General features: G+C 37.4%; 1 protein-coding gene across 5 annotated transcripts in view; it reads right to left on the bottom strand.

Annotated features, from left to right (window-relative positions):
- Nucleotides 1-21,325, bottom strand: part of HMG20A (high mobility group 20A) — a 90,057-nt gene that overhangs the window by 55,798 nt on the left and 12,934 nt on the right. The window contains exon 1 of one of the 5 annotated variants that reach the window (XM_059180306.1): nucleotides 7,057-7,076. The exons of the other annotated variants lie outside the window; for them this stretch is intronic. The gene's annotated coding sequence lies outside the window, so the exon portion shown is untranslated. Of the gene's footprint in view, nucleotides 1-7,056; nucleotides 7,077-21,325 lie in introns of those variants that run through there. 5 annotated transcript variants of the gene reach the window in all.

Below are 21,325 nucleotides of genomic sequence, written 5' to 3'. Positions count from 1 at the left end.
GTTTCCTATCTTGTTTCATTTATTCTTTTCCTACCCCCCCCCCCAGCCCCCCATGTTGCGTCTCTACTTTCTCATATCAGGGAGATCATATGATCGTTGTCTTTCTCCGACTGACTTATTTCACTAAGCATGATACCCTCTAGTTCCATCCATGTTGCAAATGGCAAGATTTCATTTCTTTTGATGGCTGCATAGTATTCCATTGTGTATATATACCACATCTTCTTTATCCATTCATCTGTTGATGGGGCTCTAGGTTCTTTCCATAGTTTGACTATTGTGGACATTGCTGCTATAAACATTCGGGTGCACGTTTGTATCTTTAGGGTAAATACCCAGTAGTACAACTGCTGGGTCATAGGGTAGCTCTATTGTCAACTTTTTGAGGAACCTCCATGCTGTTTTCCAGAGTGGTTGCACTAGCTTGCATTCCCACCAATAGTGTAGGAGGGTTCCCCTTTCTCCGCAACCTTGCCAGCACACAGAACAAATATTTATTGAGTATCTAGCATTTGAGGCACTTTCTGTGTACTGGGATAGAAGCAGTGATCAAAACAGGCCAAAAATCCCTGCCCTCACACAGCTCACAGTACACTGGGACAGAGAGACAAAAAACAAGATTAAAAAAAAGTAAAACAAATAATGTCACATAGTGATACGCACTAAGAAAAAAATAGAGCCAGTGAAGAGGCTAGGAAGAGTTCAAGGGAAGGGGGTGTTTGGAATTCTAGATAGAGGCCAGGAAAGACTTCACTGAGGCTTACAGGAGGGGAAGGAGAGAGTGATGCATGTATGTGAGGCTATAACGGTCAGGGCAGGGCAAACAACCAGTGCAAAGGAGGATACTGAATGTGATGAAAGGAAGCAAATGTGGCTGGACGAAAATAGGGGCCAAAACAGTAGATGAGATCTGAGAGCTGACGAGGGACCAGACAGCACAGGGATCTGTCAGTCATAGTAAGGACTTTGGCTTCTTGCTCTGAGATGAGAAGCCACTAGAGGTTCTGAGTAAGACATAGTATCTAACATTTCTAGGACCACTCTGCCTGCAGTTTCCAATGGAGAAAGTCAAGGTAGAATAAGGAGTTCATTTGGAAATCTACTGCAATAATCCACCTGAAAGATGAAGGTGGCTTGGATCACAGTGGCAGTAGTGAAGGTGGTGAGAAGTGGTTAGATTCTTTTTTTTTTTTTAAAGATTTATTTATTTATTTACTTGATATAGATCACAAGTAGGCAGAGAGGCAGGCAGAGAGAGAGAAGGAAGCAGGCTCCCTGCGAGCCTGATGCAGAGCTTGATCACAGTACCCTGGGATCATGACCTGAGCGGAAGGCAGAGGCTTTAACCCACTGAGCCACCCAGGCGCCCCTGGAGAAGTGATCAGATTCTTGATTTGAAGGTAGAACCAGTCTCTCAGTTGAAAGTAACTAAAAAAAAGGTTAGGACATATTTCAACTGTAGAATCATAACCTGTTTAGTGGTAAAGGGTGGGCTATAATAACAATATGCTACTTGCAATTTTTGTGAAGCTAAATATTGTAGGTGTTTTTTGGGGCCACAAAGGAAATAATCCAGCCTCCTTTTAATGCAAATGCTTGCAGAGTTTACATTTTACCAACAAATATTTGTTGAGCACCTTTACTGTGTGACCAAGACTGTGCTTGGCATCAAGCGGTACACAGATTTGCTTTATCGGATTTTACAGTATGTTATGGTCCTTGGTCTAGAGATACTGTTCTCAAAACAACAAGAAGTGGGAAGAAGAGGCAAAAAATCATCTCTATCAGTGATTTTTTGAAGTAAAAGTTTTGTAAACTTTTAGTCAGATATTTTCTTTTAAAAACATGGATGTATTAGATCATCAAAAGAAACCGAACACTGTTCAGATTTCCTTTTAGACAGCTTGATTACTGTACGTGAATTTCCCCCCGATACTGGAACCCTGATAGCACATTGTTATCATAGGACACAAAATGTGTTTTGAGAAAAAAAGAAAACTCCAAACATCTAGCAATAGAGTTACATATTAGGCGTAAAGCACAGAAATAACACGGGGAAAATATTTACCTCTTACAAAGCAAAAAATCTGTCCTTTAGAAGCAGGGTATTGTCTTCTGAGTTCACAGTCCACCGATCTGGCTTTTTCATGGTGGACGGTGGATCCCAAGTGGCCCTTCCTACACAGACTATCTAAGCGCTGCTTTTATTATTAGTAAACAAGGAGATAACCGCCCGAGTAAGACAACTTCTGGCCTAATACCAGAACTAAGAGTTCAAGGAATTCAGTAAGACTTGGCATTACTTTATCTGGGTGGAGTACTTTGCCAAACAATTTCCTGGGACACTTGGGTACTATGAAACAGTAAAAAGGTGGGTGTGTATGAGGTGGGGGTGGAGAGGTACAAGAAAGGTGGGGAAGAGGAACACCCTAACGGGCATACTCCCGGTAGGAGGCCGTTATGATAGACAAAGAAGTGTTTTCAACAATATGCAATGTTATAATCTAATCTTACATTTGGAAAACCAATGCAATTAAGTATAAAATGCAGAAAGTTAATGTTCTTATTTGGTGAAGACACATATGTATATTTTTGCACTTACTTCTTGGTGAGTCTCATGGAGGGTATATTAGAATAGAGGAATTTTATGTTTATCAACAGGGGAAATGAATTTTAAATGAGTCCGAAAATAGTTTTAAAGCTGAAAAATAAGGCTTTTCACAGTTTATTATATGTAACTATGATATGGATTGAGGACAGAACTAAATAAGGTTGACAAGAAATTCTTTTCCTTTTACAGTTCATGACGTACCAGCAGGACAGATGGACAAACAGTAAAAACTTGTAAAGGCTGTAGTTGATGTGTGTCAAGATATTTATTTAAATCTATGAGAAAAACAGGGAGTAGACAGATGAATTGAACAGACGGAGTGACCAGCTAACTGCTCATTATCATAATAAATTCACAGATGCAGTGGAGATCTGAAGGCAGCAGAAAATACCAGCTGAGTAAGTGCCTGGGAAGGAAACACTTAGCACGGGGTACTCACATGTTTGGAATCCAATTTCATATCAGGGAGGTAGATAGGATTCCTTTCTTGCTCTAAAACAAAATGGTTCAAGCCTAAATCTGAGGAAAGCAATACATGAGAGAGCAGAAGAAACAAAGGTCCCTAGTATTTTGACCTGAACAAAAACTTACTAGTTAACAGTTCTAGGGGAAGGGTCCTTATTGGTTCAAGGAACAGTGCTCTTTTATTTTCTTATATTTTACACTGTTCTCTTCAGCTCAAACCTGCAGCTGTGAAACAAGATTGCAAAGAAGAGATGGAAAGAATGTTCCTTTCTATTACAGGCAACAACTCCCAAACCTTTTACCCTTTCAAAGCCAATGAGTACTAAAAGATGACATGCTTTGAGAAGGAAAACTGGAGATCATTTATAAAAACTAGAGTGTAAAAAAAGGGGAAAGAGACTCCATCAAAGTGTTCTTCATTTTAATCAACTCACAAATTAAAGTCTCTTCCTAGGGGGAATTCCTAAAAGAAAAACAGAGAGCTTTGGGTAGTAGGGAATTTTTCTTCACCCAAAAGTTGAAGACAAAAAAGAAAACAAAACAAAAACCCAAAACACTTTTGTTGCAGGGAGGCCAAACAATAATAGTCTTCACCACTTTGAACAGTAAAATGAAATTCAGTTTTCATCACAAAACAAATAAGACATAATTGTAATGTGCTTAACAGAACAGTTTCAACTGAAAAGGAGATTTAAAACAGAATTATAGTTCTGTATTTTTTATTTTAAATCTTGAATCTTTACAACACTCAGGACTTCAGAAAATAAACCAATGGTCCCTGAATTCAGCTTTGACATATTTAATGCTCCAGAAGTACAGTTTCCTAGGAACACTGTTCCTTTAAATACTCTACCCGGTATGATAAGGCTTCGCCCTTCATACACAGAACCTCCAGGCTCTCACCCACCCAGGCCAATTCCAACCAAGTGGCTGGATGTTATCTTCCTGGTTTATTATAAGCTACCTGTTTCATTTCATTTCCTTTTTTTTCCCCAAAATTTTATTTATTGATTTTTCAGAGAACGAGCACATGCAGGGGGAGTGGCAGGCAAAGGGAGAAGGAGAAGCAGGCTCCCCGCTGAGCAGGGATCTAGCCATGAGGCTCAAACCCAGAACCCTGGGATCATGACCTGAGCCAAGGGCACTTAACCAACTGAGCCTCTTAGGCATCCCTTATTTCCTTTGTTTTTAAGTGGAAAAAAAGGGAAACAAACTGAGGGTTTCAGAAAGGAGAGGGGTAGAGGGATGGGGTAGCTTTGTGATGGTTATTGAGGAGGGCACATGTTATGATGAGCACTGGGTGTTATACGCAACGAATGAATTGCTGAACACTGCATCAAAAGCTAATGCTGGCTATATGGTGGCTAACTGAGCATAATGGAAAACAACCACACATTATCGGGGTACCTGGGTGGCTCAGTTGGTTAAGCATCTGCTTTGGGCTCAGGTCATGATCTCGGGGTCCTGGGACAGAGCCCTGCGTCAGGTACCCTGCTCAGTGGGGAGTCTGCTTCTCCGTTTCCCTCTCCCTCCACCCTGCTTGTGCTCCTTCTCTCTCAAATAGATACATAAACAAAATCTTTCAAAAAAAAAAAATACAACCACATTATCTTAAATCTGAGGAATAACCAGACTAATTAAACCACGTCAAAGATACTTGGTATTTACTAAAATCTGACAAATCTGTATTTCCAATAACTCTGGAAATTATTACTGTTCAAATACTCTCTTGTCAGGTAAGGCAGGTCTAGGTCCCAGGGAGTAAGAATGTGCAGAACGATTTATTTTCCTCTTCTTTCTGCGTTAAATGCACCTACCTGTTTGTGTTAGTGCAAGTTACTTCTGTCAGAACAGAAATTCACTAGACCACCAAGCAGAGACATTATATGATTATCTGTTTTCAATAACTTCATACGGAAAATGGGGCTAATACCTTCTTTATTTAACTCAAAAAAGATGTGATGAAGACCAAACAAGTATTTCTTTACATGCTCCACAAACAATAAAAGAATGTGAAAGCTCTTTTTGCTAATCATGTTACAAAGTTTTCAGTGAAATATTTATAAGCATACTATAGAGTCTATACTTATATTAAAAGACCAGATACAAAAGAAAAATAATTGGAAGGAAACACACCAAAATGCTCCAAGTAATTACGTTAGGTCGAATTATGAGTAATTACTTTCTACTTTTTGTTTTAACTCTCCAATATTCAGTCATAGGGTTATTTACTTTAAAGATTTTATTTACTTATTTGACAGACAGAAATGACAAGTAGGCAGAGAGGCAGGCAGAGAGAGAGAGAGAGGAGGAAGCAGGCTCCCCGCTGAGCAGAGAGCCCGATGCTGCTGTGCTCGATCCCAGAACCCTGGGATCATAACCTGAGCCGAAGGCAGAGGCTTTAACCCACTGATCCACCCAGGCGCCCGGGGTTAGTTACTTTAAAGAAAGAGGAAAGTGCTATCAAGAACTGTAGGCTTTTTAAACTTCAATTTTTTAAACTTCAACTTTTAAACTTCAATTTTAATTTCACACACAATACATGAATACACTTTCTTTTTTAAAGTTTGGCTACACATAAAGCTAAAATTCTCTTTGACCTGATTCTTTCCACTCCCCTCTCCAGAAAATATGCCATTAGAGGAGTTAATAGCTTATTTCTGAAAGGAGCCTTAGAGAGAATTTCTAGCGATATATTCATTCTCTCTCTCTCTCTCTCTCAAATCAGAATTAGCCCTACAGGGCAGAGAAGAGTAAATATGTCTAGCAGGAAGAGCATGAGGGCAGTTTATGAACTTGGCGTTTTATATTAAAAAATTCATTTAAACTCTGCATTCAATTTTATAGAATAGTGTTTAACACATGAATGTTTGAAACTAGAGGAGACCAGGGAAAAGCATCTTGTACTTTTATAAAATTAAACATTTCCTTATGAGTGCAATACAACATAGCACAGATTAGGTTCACCTTCCTGGCAGATAACGGACACATTTTGATACTGAGAAAAAGAAGTATTGTGACTTTCTGGTCCTTCTCTACTATACAGCAATATAATGAGAAATTCTACTATTGGCTAGAAATGTATGGTTAACTCAATTTATACTGTTATTTTTCCAGATAAAATTACATGACAATACACTGCAATTATTATACAAAATCCCATTTAATTATGGAAAAATAGGCCACGACCATGTGTTTAATATGCCTTGGTGTTTCCCTAAAAGGTTTACTTCTGAAAATTACAATATATCTGAGGTTGATCAATGTATATTCTTAGGTCACTGGTAGAAAAAGTAAGAAGATTTTTATAAAGTTATTTTACTTCTTGCTAATATATCTTGAGATATACTTCAAACAGAATATACTTAATCCATCTCTAACTCCACTGTCATCTCTTCCCCTTCAGACTCCAAATCTAGTTAGAGGAAAAAGCTCATCATTACCATGTTTTTCCACAGAAGCATCTTCTCTGGAGGCATTTATTCTTATTACAAAGTCTCTCCAAATATCTAATTTGGTTCTGGGTGTTTAGTAACATTTGCATATTTAAAAGACAAAATTAGTAACTTAAAATCAAGATGTGCCAATGTGAACAATGAGGACATTCTATAGCAAGTTCACTCACAATTTTGGGGCAGGGGGAACAAAACACCTCAAATTTTTGAGAAAGGATTATGTGCCATATGAACTACTGGCAGGCAATCTGAGGTGGCAGAAAGCACTCTGGGGTCAGGGAGTTTGGCCTTGAGTTCAGGCTAACGCCACTAAGTAACTGTCTTCTGGGATCCCTAACCTCCCCTGGCCCAAGTTCCTTTATCTGCTAATGAAGGACAAAATGAATTCAAGTTTGTTCATCACACCATAACAGAACACCATGAAATTATTACATTCAATTAAATGAATTAAAAACGATTTTACAAACTAGCAGAAAATAGGAATATATTAAAAATATAAAATCACAATAATGAACATATACGTACATACACAAACACAAGGTTCCCGAAGTACAGTATGTATTTCTGAATTCTTCTGTTAGTATTTATTTGCTCTCCGCGAGTGCATCATGGTTAAAGTGAAGGCTCTGAAATCAGACTGCCTGGATTCAAATCCCATCTTCTATTTTCAGCTACAGAAGCTGGGCAAGTTAATAGCTCTGAGCATGTTCTCTCATCTGTAAATGAGGATAATAATAGTACCTACTACATAAGTTATTTGAAGAATTAAGCCATGTAAAGCAGGTTGTATGGTATCTACCACATAGTAAGGGCCCAATAACAATAATGATAACAGTAACAGTAGCAAGCACTTCTTGAATGTTTACTAAGTAACAGCCACTATTCTAAAATTTTTACATGTGTTATCCCATTTAATCTTCAACTACCATGGGGTAGATACTATCAATAGTACTTATTTTATAGTGAACTACTAAAAGAGAAGATAAGTAATGTAACCAAGTTAACTGTGGTAGTCATCATAGCTCTTCACAAATATTTTTAGTTTTCTTTTCAGGAACCACAGTGAGATTACACCATGGAACTCAGAGGGTCAATCATAGTAGTAAGAGTCCAAAAGCAATTTTCCATGTTCCCCTCCTCCATTACAGTGACCGTGTTATATCACAATGGAGTTTATGTCAGTCTCCTTGCCTAACTGACCAAAAATAGCATACCTCCCTGTTAACCCACTTTGGAAAAGTAGCATGAGTGAGGAAAAAAAGCCACTGAGATCCTACAGTGGTTTTGTTATCATAGCAATAAACAAGTCTATCTTAATAGTAAATTTCAGATTTGGTGTCATAATTATCTACTTACTCGCAGCTAATGCTAAAAGTTTAAGATTTATATTATGGTAGAAAACAATATAATTCTATACATTTCTTTCTTTTTTATTTTGATGTGTGAACCAATGAAATGAAGTTTAGTTTAGTATCTAGTTTAGTATCAGTATTTAAGAATTATTGGTCAAAATGTATTCATAATCTTGGGCTAGGCAAAGACTTTTTAAAGAGGAAGCAAAAAGCACTAACCAGAGAAAAGAAAAATGATGAATTAATAAGTTCACCAAAATTAAGAACATCTGTTTATCAAAGACCATGTTAAAAGAGTAAAAAGTCTGAGAAACTTCAGACTGGGAGATAATATTTGTAACATATATGTCCCCTAAAGACTCAGATTCAGAATGTATAAAGAATGCCTACAAATAAATGACCCATTTTTTTTCAAAAAGGGATAAAAATAAAGCAAGTGCTTCATAAAAGAGACTATCCAAATGACCAACAACCATAGAAAAAGAAAAAGATATACTATAACATATTCACCAAAATGGCTAAAACAAAAGACTGACAATACACAGTCCTGGCAAGCATGAGAAGAAACTGAAATTCTCGTTTGTTGCTGGTGGGAATTTAAATATGCCTCTCCCTCTGGAGAACTGTTTGTCAATAACTGCTAAAATAAACCTATCCTATGAACCAGGAACTGCATTCCTAGTAATATCCTAGAGAAATGAGTGCTGATATTCACCAAAAGACCTGTAATAGGGATGTGCATAGCCCCATTATTAAAAAGAGCCTCAAACTGTAACCAACACATGTTTTCATCAACAGTGGCAAGGATACATTATGATATATTCTTACAATGAAACGAGTGAATGACTGCTACATGCAACATGGATAAACCTCACAGACAGAATGATGTCAGAAGAAGTCAGATGCAGAGAGTAAATATTCCATGAATCCATTTAGGTGACATTTAAGTAAAGGTAAAGCTACTTTTTGGGGGACAGAATCAGCATAGCAGTTATCTTAGGTAGGGGGAGAAAGGGTACTGACTAGAGAGAGCCTCCTGAAGTGCTGGAAGTATTTGCAGATGTGTGTGTGTGTGTGTGTGTATGCACAAATTCATTGACTTATTCACTGAAGATCTGTGTACTTTCCTGTAAATACCACAGTTATAAAAAATTAAAAGTAAAAAAGGAAGCACTGGTTTAAATAAGAATTCTAGGACCAAAGGTTCTCACAGAGATCACCAGGTCCAACTCAACAACCAAGGCTCAGGTGTCAACCTGAATGTGTCTCTTGGGAATGTATGAGAAGCTCTGATTTTTCTTTATAATGAACCCCAAACCAATCATCCCCAAAGAGCTTCTTCCCTTGGGTTCTCATTCTACTCTTCTGGGGACAAACAGAACAAGTGTGTTCCCTCTTCCAAATCGTATTCCCTCAGTTATCCTAAGACTAACCTGATGCCCGCTGAGATTCCTTTCAGCTCTAAAAATTCTGTAATTTTGTTTTTTTATTAGTCCACATTTCTTTCATTTGCTCTTTCTCTATATCTCTGTAGAACTTTACTCTTTCAACCAAAGTATTCTAAAATTAAGCTTCACCCTGAGTAACCAGGTATTAGATTTATACTCAAAATGTGAATTTTAAATGATCACTATTTACAGTATATAGCTGGCCACATCTGTATGCTATTGAGAGCAGGAAGGAACATCTCTCAATACATTAGAATACATCAGAGTTCCTTATGAAAGACACTCAGCTCACTTGGATTTGAAGAATACTTACCATTAGATGTCTAGGTTGGGAAGATGAGAAGTGTATTTCTTAGACAAAGAATAAGTCAAGCCAATGGTGATTATTTTGGCCAGTACATACCTTATTTGGTATGTATGAATATATGGAAAACACTGGTTATGCCTAAAGCAATGAATCAGAGTGTGTGCGCTTCATGAATAAACATAAAAGGATTTCTCTAACCTCAAAGAGCCAAGTGAAGCATTCATGGAACTGTGTATTTTAAGGCAGTCAACAGTCTCTACAGAGTAAAGTTTAGGAGATAAACATAAAACCAGAATGAGATTTTTCTTATACTCAATGCATACTGTAGTAGCATCCTGGCATTTGGTTTAAATAGTTTGCCTGTATTATCATTTCATACCTATGATTGTCCTTTTACACTGCTACAACCTCATATTCTTACCATTTTGTGCTTTGGTGAATGGACTAGAACAATAATCAAGACAGGCTCAAGATTATCTACAAAATCTGCAACATGAATTATGCAAAATGAAATGTATTCATTTCATGACTCTGGGGAAGTTTTGAGGCAGAATATAAAAGTAAGAACAGGAAGGAAAATCTACTAACAGTAATGCTTTATTGTAATATGGGAGAGAAATTCTTGCATGGCTGTGCTTTTCAAGACTAAAGGTGCTCTGAAATTCGTGGTTTTAAGGAGGTAGCAGAGAAATATGGATAGATTAAAAGCCTGAAGTAAAGGTCATCTATCAGACTGAATTAGGGAATTAGGGAAATCCTCAACATAACCTAAAGATTCTCATCCACAACAAGGAACTGAAGGCTTGAGCTGCACACTGCTCGATGATGTACTGATCAATAAAGGAGAAAACTAAATATGCCAGGATTTCCGAGTGTAGCATTTGACATCAAACTCAAACTTTTCTGAACTCCTCTGGAGCTGCCAACTTTTTATTCATCGAATGCCTGGCACTTAAACTCTATTATCAGGAATATTCCTTTAATGTGCTATAAGCAATTCATACTTAACAGCTATAAAACTGAATCCATCATCTTTTCCTCAAAATCTGTCCCATTCCCCATGTTCTCCATGTTGGCTTAGAGTATTCTACTCTATCACTAAGGCTAAAAACATGGAGTCCTTTTTGGCATTTCTCCTGCTTTTTACTGCCACGGTGAATTCCCTCACCAGCCCAGTTGATTCTGTCCTTTCTTCTGTGTTCCTGTTACTACTGTCTCAGTTAAAGCCGTCAGCTTTCTTGGCCCGAGTACTCCCAACAGCCTCCTGCCTGCCTGTCCCTCCTGACTCCAAGCTGTTTCCACGCAACTACAAGTGATCGTTCTAGAAAAAAATCTAATCATGCATATCATTCCTTGTTTAAAGTCATTTAAGAGGCTACCCATTATCTTCAGGTATTTTTACTTTTTTTGTCTTAAAATTCTGTCCAAAAGCATAAAAGTTATGCTTGTTTGAATCTTTAAAGTTCAAATGTTCTACACATTATGATATCATTAGATATAAAGCAGTAACATTTGGACTGTAATTGGGAATGATCACCTTAAACCAATTTTGGGATCGGGAAAAGGAACATTTAAATGAAATAGAACATGGAAAGTTTATAGGGCGGTTGGGTGGCTTAGTTAGGTGAAAGTCCGACCCTGATTTTGATTTTGGCTTAGGTCATGATCTCAGGGTTGTGAGATCAAGCCCCTCATCGGGATCCCCACTCAGTGGAGAGTCGACTTGAGGATTTACTCCCTCTGCCCCCGCCCCACTTGCACTCTCTTCCTCTCTCTCTAAATAAATAAATCTTGTTTAAATTAAAACAATGTATTAAAAATTATATTTTCCCTACATTGAATTTACATCTTTAGTACCATCTCTTTGTACCTGCATGAAATATCTTACAAATTTATCCTCTAGGTTGTAAGATGAATCTGGCTTGATAATAAATTGTTACACAAAGCTGGTAAATATTCAGTTAAAAAAAAAAAAAGCAGCCCTGAACTTCTCTTTAAGTAAATAAAAGAACAATAAACTATATCATTAGCTTGTATTCAGGAAATGAACGTAAGTATGAAAAGATAATAAAAGTGAGTATCATAAGATTTAACGCTCTAAAAAAAAAAAAAAAAAGATTTAACGCTCTATATGCATCGTTAGCCTTCTACCTATGATGGAGTTTACTCTTAGTTCTTGAACTTTCAGATTATTTTCCACAGTATCGTACTGAAACACATGTCTACCTCTTCAGATTAACAAACTATTCAGAAAGAGTAATTTCTAGTCTCTCCCATAACCCTCTTAATGACAGTATCTATGTTCTTTCCTGCAATATATTTCTGTTGTCATCAACTCCCAAATCTCTCGAGAGCAAATGCCATTCAGTATTACTATACATGCGTTACCAAGTAAGGTAGGGGAAGCTATGAAACTGACTGAGATCCCAGGATGCCAGTTTAATTTCAAATCTGCCTTCCAGGCTCCAAAAACACATCAGCACTATTGTAGTAAAGTAGGTTATAAGTTTTAGGTGATGTGATTTGTTTGAAAGACAAAGAGCAGGGCGCCTGGGTGGCTCAGTGGGTTGGGCTGCTGCCTTCGGCTAGAGTCATGATCTCAGGGTCCTGGGATTGAGTCCCGCATCACATCGGGCTCTCTGCTCAGCAGGGAGTCTGCTTCCTCCTCTCTCTCTGCCTGCCTCTCTGCCTACTTGTGTTCTCTCTCTGTCAAATAAATAAATAAAAAATCTTAAAAAAAAAAAAAAAAGAAAGACATAGAGCAGAGTGTAGAGCAGACTATTATGGGTCATAGCAAAGTAAGTTCAGATCTGTAGCTACAATTTATTTTTTATTATGCATATTTACTAAGTACTGAAGCAATAAACATGAAGCCCAGCTAAGAGTTGAACACACCAGGTTACACACATGCTTTTCCTACCTTCTAAGAGAGCCCAGTTCCAAAAAAGAAGTGGGGGAGGGAGGGGGGAACGATTTAATAATTTAGTGCTTGGGAGGAAAAAAGCTCTCGCAATTATTATATTATACTCATAAAGTGATGTACCGCTGAACTTAAATCCACTTAATCTATTAGAAAAACAGCATTTTGAATTTCAAATCTTTGAACTCAAGGCTCCTATTGGATGATGATAAACTGTTAACTAACAGGATAGTGTCCTTGATATCAAAATGGTTGCTGTACCACTGGCTAAGCATTTTCTACTTTTTATTTTATTTTTATTTTTTTAAAGATTTTATTTATTTATTTGACAGACAGAGATCACAAGTAGGCAGAGAGAGAGGGGGAAGCAGGCTCCCTGCTGAGCAGAGAGCCTGATGCAGGGCTTGATCCCAGGACCCTGGGATCGTGACCCGAGCTGAAGGCAGAGGCTTCAACCCACTGAGCTACCCAGGTACCCCATTTTCTACTTTTTAATAACAAGGATGTAATTACACCGATTCATCCTTAGTCTTCCACCCAGCCCCATGGAGCAGCTAGATTCATTTATAGGGTAGCACTCTAAGGTGGGACGCAAATAGAGATCAATTCCAATCCTGTGCACCAGGATTATTTTATTACATGACAGACATTAAGCTACACACAAAAATTGAGTTGTAATTTCTAGTATGATAAGGTTTTACTTACCTAAAAAAAATTAAGCTCTTTGCAGAAATGAATACAACTCTAGAAACAGTGACATAGACATAAAAAGGAAAGATTATAAACAATACATCTACTCTGCTCCTTACCAATGACAATGCTAAACAAATCAGAGAAGACACATAATTAGTAATGGCTGAAAGCTAGAAAGACATACTTGGCTCAGGTCTTTCTTGGTACAATAAATGAACCTGTACACTATCCTCAGTATCATGTATTGCTAGAGAATGATTTTAATTAAACGCCAGGGAGAAGAAATCCACCAATTAGAATTTTGCAAGCAGTTTGTTTTGCTAGGAAATAAATGGCTAGCAGCCGACATTGTCTTTCTGGTAAAATAAAGCTCCTCTTTCCCCTTTTTTGAAATAAACATAAAAACCATTGTGTTTATTTAATACACTCCCTAAATTGGCAATTAGCTTGAAAAGACTGTTTTTACATATGGCAGAGTTCCCTGTACTTAAATATCCCCACCCCCTCTATAACCATTGTGTACCATATTTGTATGTTGCTATAGTACTATAGAAAGAAATTCAATATTTCTCTATTATATTATTTCACTAGCTCTAGAGTCAGTGATCTACATTTTAAAAATCTCAAGAAAAAGCCGGCAGTAACAACCAGAGGACTGTGAAATTCAGAAACTTATTTAGTCATACCCGAGAGCAGACATTTTAAAACTCCTATGAGCCCTAATTTCATCGATATGAAAATAGCTACGGATGTCTGGTGAATCTGCAAATATCAACAAATGGATGAAGCTCTAAAAATTTTTTCACCAAGAGAGAATTAACAATTTTGCTAAAGGTAGAATAATGATGATGTTGATGGTGATGTCAGAAACTTGGCTTTTCAAAAGCATTAAAAAATCCTCATTCTTGTTCTGCGCCCCTTCCCCACCATGCCCCTGATTATATGCTCAATAAATACCTGGCATTTTTTTTTTTTCAATTTATGGGATAAGTATGGTATCTAGACCTTAGAAATAAAGAATACCTCATTAAGAAATATGATGGGCGCCTGGGTGGCTCAGTGGATTGAGCCGCTGCCTTCGGCTCAGGTCATGATCTCAGGGTCCTGGGATCGAGTCCCGCATCGGGCTCTCTGCTCAGCAGGGAGCCTGCTTCTCTCTCTCTCTCTCTGCCTGCCTCTCTGTCTACTTGCGATCTCTCTCTGTCAAATAAATAAATAAAATCTTAAAAAAAAAAAAAAGAAATATGATAGGGGCGCCTGGGTGGCTCAGTGGGTTAAGCCACTGCCTTCGGCTCAGGTCATGATCTCAGGGTCCTGGGATCGAGCCCCGCATCGGCTCTCTGCTCAGCGGGGAGCCTGCTTCCTCCTCTCTCTCTGCCTGCCTCTCTGTCTACTTGTGATCTCTCTCTGTCAAAAAAATAAATAAAATCTAAAAAAAAAAAAAAATATGATAAATCTCTAAAACTGTTCCTCCTGAAATGAAATATTTTTTTTAAAAGATTTTATTTTTTTATTTGACAGACAGAGATCACAAATAGGCAGAGAGGCAGGCAGAGAGAGAGGAAGGGAAGCAGACTCCCCAGTGAGCTGAGAGCCCGATTCGGGGCTCGATCCCAGGACCTTCGGATCATGACCTGAGCCCAAGGCAGAGGCTTTAACCCACTGAGCCACCCAAGCACCCCTTGAAATGAAATTTATCTGGTCTAACATTGGTAGTAAACAGGCATTTTTAAAATGGGGTTTTTCAAGCTAGAGCCTGAAAACTGCTTCAAATTGTTGGACTTATTTTCTACAAACATACAACGAAACATCTCATTTTACTGAAGTTAGCTTAAAAACAATTAAAATTTTAATTAAAAACTAAGTCTAAGATGAAGAAAGCAATTATATATTCTTAAGAAAATGTAGACTATTTTTTAATATCAAATTATAATAGCTCTGCATAGCTTATGAAACATATATGAAGATATTAATATTATGAAATGTGGTCATTTTTGCCTTGTGATTAAAAGCTATGTCATATACTTATTGTGGAGGCATTTCAACATACTTATATTAAAAAAGCAGCTAATAATCTTTACACAAACAATATTGTCAATTTCTGTAGTAAGCAAATGCCACTAGACCACCTTTCCTTTTCAGTGCCCTAAGAATTAAAAGAAAAAAAATGAAGCTCTAGAAAAGAAGACAAATTACTTAGCTAAGATTGCCACTGAGAATACTCTGCCTCTAGTTTTTAAGAGCTCCAATCTATGAAATGTGGACAGGTGTATTCCTCTTTGGGGGTTTAAATAAAATTTGCCCACAGCTGACAGCTCAGCTTAGCACATAAACTATACATCACTGAGAAGACTGACTTATCATCAAAAATGGTCTCCAGGCATTACAATGATTACGTGGTGCCTTTCTCAGAGAGCAATTCTGAAGAAATAAAGGACTAAACCAGAGGAAACAATAACCCTTTCATGTTCCCAGGGTACAGGCACACATATGAAATGGTCCCTGACCTATAATTTACCTAAGGTGGCATGCTATCTTTTCTCATTTACCATGTACTTACTAAACATATAACATGGGCATTTATTTAAGATACTGGAACTACAACAGGGAGCAAAACAGTCTCTGTTGTCATGAAAGTTATGGTTTGAGGTGAAAGACATCAAGCAAATATATCAACAAACAAAATTTAAAATAAAAAAATTCTATGAAGATAACAGAATGCTATAGAATAACAGTGGGAGTTGTCATTTGGACAGGCACCACTCTAAAGAAGAGACTTGAATGTTATTTCATGCTAAATAGAGGTGAGAAAGAACTTGGTGCTTTGGAGGAAGTGAGAGAAGCCTAGAAAATGATCAGGAGAAGAGAGCAGTAAAGAGAGAAGCATGAACTAAATCCTGCAGAGATGTGGGGCTGTGACAAAGGTTTAGGTTTTCTCCAAAGCTTAAGAACAAATCTTTGAAGAATTTTAAGGAAAGGCATGATATATTTATGCTTGTTAAGGATCATTCTAACTTCTGTGTGAAGAATGGACTGATGGGTAGAAAGAATGGATGTAGAAGGACCAGTTGAGGAGCTTACTGCAATAATCCATGACAACAAGATGGTGGCTTGAAATAGTATATTGGGAGTGGAGACATGGCATAGAGGGTCAATTCAAGATCTATTTAGGAAGCAAAATTGACAGAATTTAGTAGTGGTCTGGATGGGTGTGTGTGTGTGTGTGTGTGTGTGCCCATGCATGTACACGGTAATGAGGTTTTAAAAAATATTTTATTTATTTATTTGGGAGAGACAGAGATAGAGAGAGCATGAGGGGAGAGATGAGGGAGAAGCAAGCTCCCCACTGAGCAGGAAGCCTGATGTGGGGCTTGATGCCAGGACCCCAGGATCATGACCTAAGCCAAAGGTAGACACTTAACTGACTGAGCCACCCAGGTGCTCCGGTAATGAGAGGTCTTAGGAATCAAGATGTCCAATTAGGAAGTCAGTAAATATTTATGGAGATAAGATTTATAGATACCAGGAAGACTGAAGATGTAGAAATATGGAAAGAGCTAGGCACTTAAGACTGAATATGCTCACTGTAAGATGCTTTTGAGATAAATATCAAGTCGGAAGCTGAATACCAGACCCTAGAGCTCAGAAGTCTGGGCTGGTGATAGGAACTTAGGAATTTTCAGCACATATGGTGGTTGGTATTTTAAGTCAAGAATGTAAGAGATATCCTGGGGAGAGATGGTAGAGTAAGGAAAAAGGATTGAACCCTGAGGAATTCAATAATTAGAAGATGAACAAAGGAGTATGCAAAGGTGTCTGAGAAAGATGTGAACCCAGGCAGTTAGAAAACCAGGGATGAATGGTGTCAAAGAGTATCTGAAGAAAAAAAAAAAAAAAAACCCAAATGTTGTCAAGAGAGTAAATAAAATGAGAATGTGAAAGATGTCTGTTTTTTGGCAACAGGGAAGTTACAAGCGATCTGGCAAGACCCTTCTGATGTACTGCTAGTTGTAGATAAGAAACTATCTATGTGGTTTGTATGGGGGAAGGGAAACTAAAAAAATAACATAGGCTTTAAAGTAATTTGAAGGAGGTTAAGTAAACTAAGTTAGAAAAAATATATACAAATTTTAAGTGCATAGCTTGTGAAAAGTATGACTTTCACCTACCATGTAACCCCACCCATTCATTATCCCCATAAAAGTAAATGGTGTGACTTCTAATAACATAAATTTGTTTGGCTTGTTTTCAGACTTTATCCATACACTACATACTGTCTGGTTACTACATTTGTGTCTGGCTTCTTTTGCTCAGTATTATGCTTGATGATCATCCCATGTTGTTACAGGAATTTATTCACCCTTTCTACTTGATGGATGTTAAGGCTATTAATAACACTACTATGAATACTCTGGTACATTCTTGTCTTTGGGTGAATATATGTATAGATTTCTGCCACCCAGAACACCCAGAATAGCGATGTCAGTTATATACATGCTCACTTTTAGAATATATAGCCAAACTGATTTCCAAAATAGTTTTAACGATTTGTATACACATCTACCAGTAGCATGCAAGTTTCAGTTGTTTTACACCAAGGTACTTGATATTGCCAGTCTTCTAAAATTTTGCCATTTCTTAGGGTATGCAGTGGTATGTCACTATGGTTTTGATTTGAATTTATTCAATGATAAACGATTATTAGATGCATGTTGGTTTTTGGAGAGTTTCTTTTGTGGAGCACCCATTCAAGTATTTTGTCCTTTTGGAAATGTTTTTTTTTTCTTCTCTTACTGATTTTTAGCAGTTTCACAAGTCCTTTATTGGATACATGGATTACAAAATATACTCTCACTCTTTGACTTTTTTGTTCACTCTTATAACAGTTATATCTTTTGATGAATATAAGTTCTTAATTTTAATAATTCAATTTAACAATCTCCTTCCTTTTTGGATTGTCACCTATTCCAAGATTGTTAAGATATTTTCAGTTTTCCCCTAAAGTTTTATCTTTAACACTTAGATCTAAGAATCAACTGGAATTGATTCTTGTTATAAGGTAGGAATGAAGAGTCATTTTATTTTCTCCCGACACAATCCAGCACTATTTATTGAAAAATCCATTCTTTCCCTACTGTGCTGCAGTGCCTTTGCTGTCATAAAATCAAGCCATCACATGTATGTTAGACCCTTCCTGGACTCTTTATTCTGTTCCATAGATCCACCTGTCTATTCTCATGCGAATTATGATGCCAATTACTGTAGCTTTATAGCAAACTCTGTTACCTGGTAATGAAAGTCCTCTAGCTTTGTTCTTAAAATTGTCTTGACTACGCTTAGTCCTTGTGGATTTTAATGTCCATGTCCATATGGACTTTATGTCCATGTGTATTTTAAAACCAATTTGTCACTCCTTTTCTCTACCCTGTATGTAAGCCATCTGGCATTTTATTAGGGATTCTATTTAATCTATAGATCAATTTGGGAAGGAGTCCATCTTCATAATACTGAGATTCCCAATCTGACTACAGATTATTAGCTCTTAATTTCTGTCAAAGTTTTCTGTCAAAAGGTTTTGCAGGACTGAAGTTTGATTTTTTTTTTTTTTTTGATTCTATGGTAAATGGTATTGTTTTTGTAAATTTCATTTTCTAACTTATCATTGCTTGTATACAAATTAATTTTGTATTTTGACCTTGCTGTGAGTAGTCTTGCTAAATAATTCTAATAATTTGTAGATTCTTTTAGACTTTTTACATTCCCAAGTAATACGTTTAGGTTCATAAAAAAGAGACTGGCCTGTAAATATTTTCTCTCAAAATGTGATGGTCGAGTTTTAACATCAAGGCTTTGCTGATTTCAGAAAACAAGTATTCTATTGAAGAGTTTGAATAAGATTGGGGTTACTTCTTTTTTAAACATTTATAAGAATTCACCAGTGGGGTGCCTGGGTGGCTCTGGTTGGCTAAGCATCTGCCTTCATCTCAGGTCATGATCCCAGGGTTCTGGGATCAATCCCATGTGCGGCTCTCTGCTCAGCAGGAAGTCTGTTTCTCCTTCTCCCTCTGTCCCTCTCCTTATTCATACTTTCTCTCTAATACATAAATAAAATCTTAAAAAAAAGAAAAGAATTCACTAGTGAAGCCATCTAGGCATGGCTTTCTTTGTAAATGAAATTTAAATAATGGAGTCAGTGTTTTTTGGTTTTTTTTTTTTAAAAGATTTTATATATTTATTTATTTGACAGAGAGAGACACAGCGAGAGAAGGAATACAAGCAGGGTGAGTGCGAGAGGGAGAAGCAGGCTTCCCGCCGAGCAGGGAGCCCGGTATGGGGCTCGATCCCAGGACGCTGGGATCATAACCTGAGCGGAAGGCAGAAGCTTAACCCACTCAGCCACTCAGGCACCCCTGGAGTCAGTGTCTTTAACAAGTAAAAGCAATATTCAGATATTCTGTTTCTCCATGTGCCAATTTTGGTAAAGAATGTTTAACCATTCCACCTGAAATTTAAAATTTGCTTGCATGGAGTTGTTCATAATATCTTAACATTTTAACATGTGTAGAATCTGCAGAGAAATGTCTTTTCTCCATTCCTAATATTGTGTTCTTTTTATTTCTTTTCTAAAGAATTTATTCATTTGAGAGAGAGGGGATGAGAGTGCAAGCAAGAGCACAAACAGGGGGAGCGGCAAAGGGAGAAGGAGAAGCAGGTTCCCAGCTGAGCAGGGAGCCCCACTGCAGGGTTCAATCCGAGGACCCTGAGATCATGGCCTGAGCCAAAGGCAGATGTTTAATTGACTGGGACACCCAGGTGCTCCTCTGTTTTTCTTGATCACTATTGCTAGAGGTCTAAGTACCTTCTTCACAGAACGAACTTTTGGCTTTGTTAATATTTCCTATTGCACATTTGTTTTCTATTTCATTAATTTCTACTTTTTATTTTATTTTTTTTAAAGATTTTATTTATTTATTTGACAGACAGATCACAAGTAGGCAGAGAGAGAGAGAGGAGGAAGCAGGGTCCCCACTGAGCAAAGAGCCCAATGTGGGGCTCGATCCCAGGACCCTGGGATCATGACCCAAGCTGAACGCAGAGGCTTTAACCCACTGAGCCACCCGGGCGCCCAATTTGCTACTTTTTATAATTTCCTTTTTTCTACTTACTTTAATTTGCTGTTCTTTCCTTAACTTCTTGAGATGGATATTTAAATCACTGATTTTTGACTTTTTTCTTTTCTAATACATGCATTTATAGCTATAAATTTCCCATTCAATATAGCTTTAGGCAGATTCACATGTATTTTGATATACTCTATTTTCATTATTATTCTGCTGCAAATGTGTCCTAATTCCATAGTGCTTTCTTTTTGATCCAATGGGTTATCTGGAAATGTATTTTGGGGGGAGTTTCCTACCTACTCTTTTATAAATCATTTCTTACTTAATTCTATTGTGGTTGGAGAACATATTCTGGATTAAATTTGTTAAGACTGTCTCTATGGCCCATCACATGATTTATTTTGGTAAAGGATCTGTGTGAACTTGAAAAAACATTTTTGAAACTGCATACGAACCCACAGTTCTTACGTTTTCCTGAGAGAATGATCCTTTTGGGTGTCTGGCTGGCTCAGTTGGTGGAATGTGGGACTCTCAATCTTGGGGTTGTGGGTTTGAGCCCCATATTGGGTGTAGATTACTTAAAAAAAAATCTTAAAAAAAAAGAATGACCCTTTTATAATTATGAAGTTTTTTTCTTTTTTTTAAGGTTTTATTTATTTATTTGACAGAGATCACAAGTAGGTAGAGAGGCAGGCAGAGAGAGAGAGAGAGAGAGGGAAGCAGGCTCCCTGCTGAGTAGAGATGCAGGGCTGGGTCCCAGGACCCTGAGATCATGACCTGAGCTGAAGGCAGAGGCTTAAGCCACTGAGCCACCCAGGCTACTTGAAATATTCTTTATTTCTAGTTATTCTTCTTGTATTCAAGTCTATTGTGTATTACTACTTATATTACATATTGCATTATATATAATTTTTGTTCAGTGTTTGTATGATATTTTCCATTCTTTTACTTTC

Source organism: Mustela lutreola, chromosome 7, assembly GCF_030435805.1.
Source record: "Mustela lutreola isolate mMusLut2 chromosome 7, mMusLut2.pri, whole genome shotgun sequence".
NCBI classification, from domain to species: domain Eukaryota; kingdom Metazoa; phylum Chordata; class Mammalia; order Carnivora; family Mustelidae; genus Mustela; species Mustela lutreola.
The sequence above is the reverse complement of the archived record's forward strand: the minus strand, read 5'-3'. Positions and strand labels throughout refer to the sequence as shown.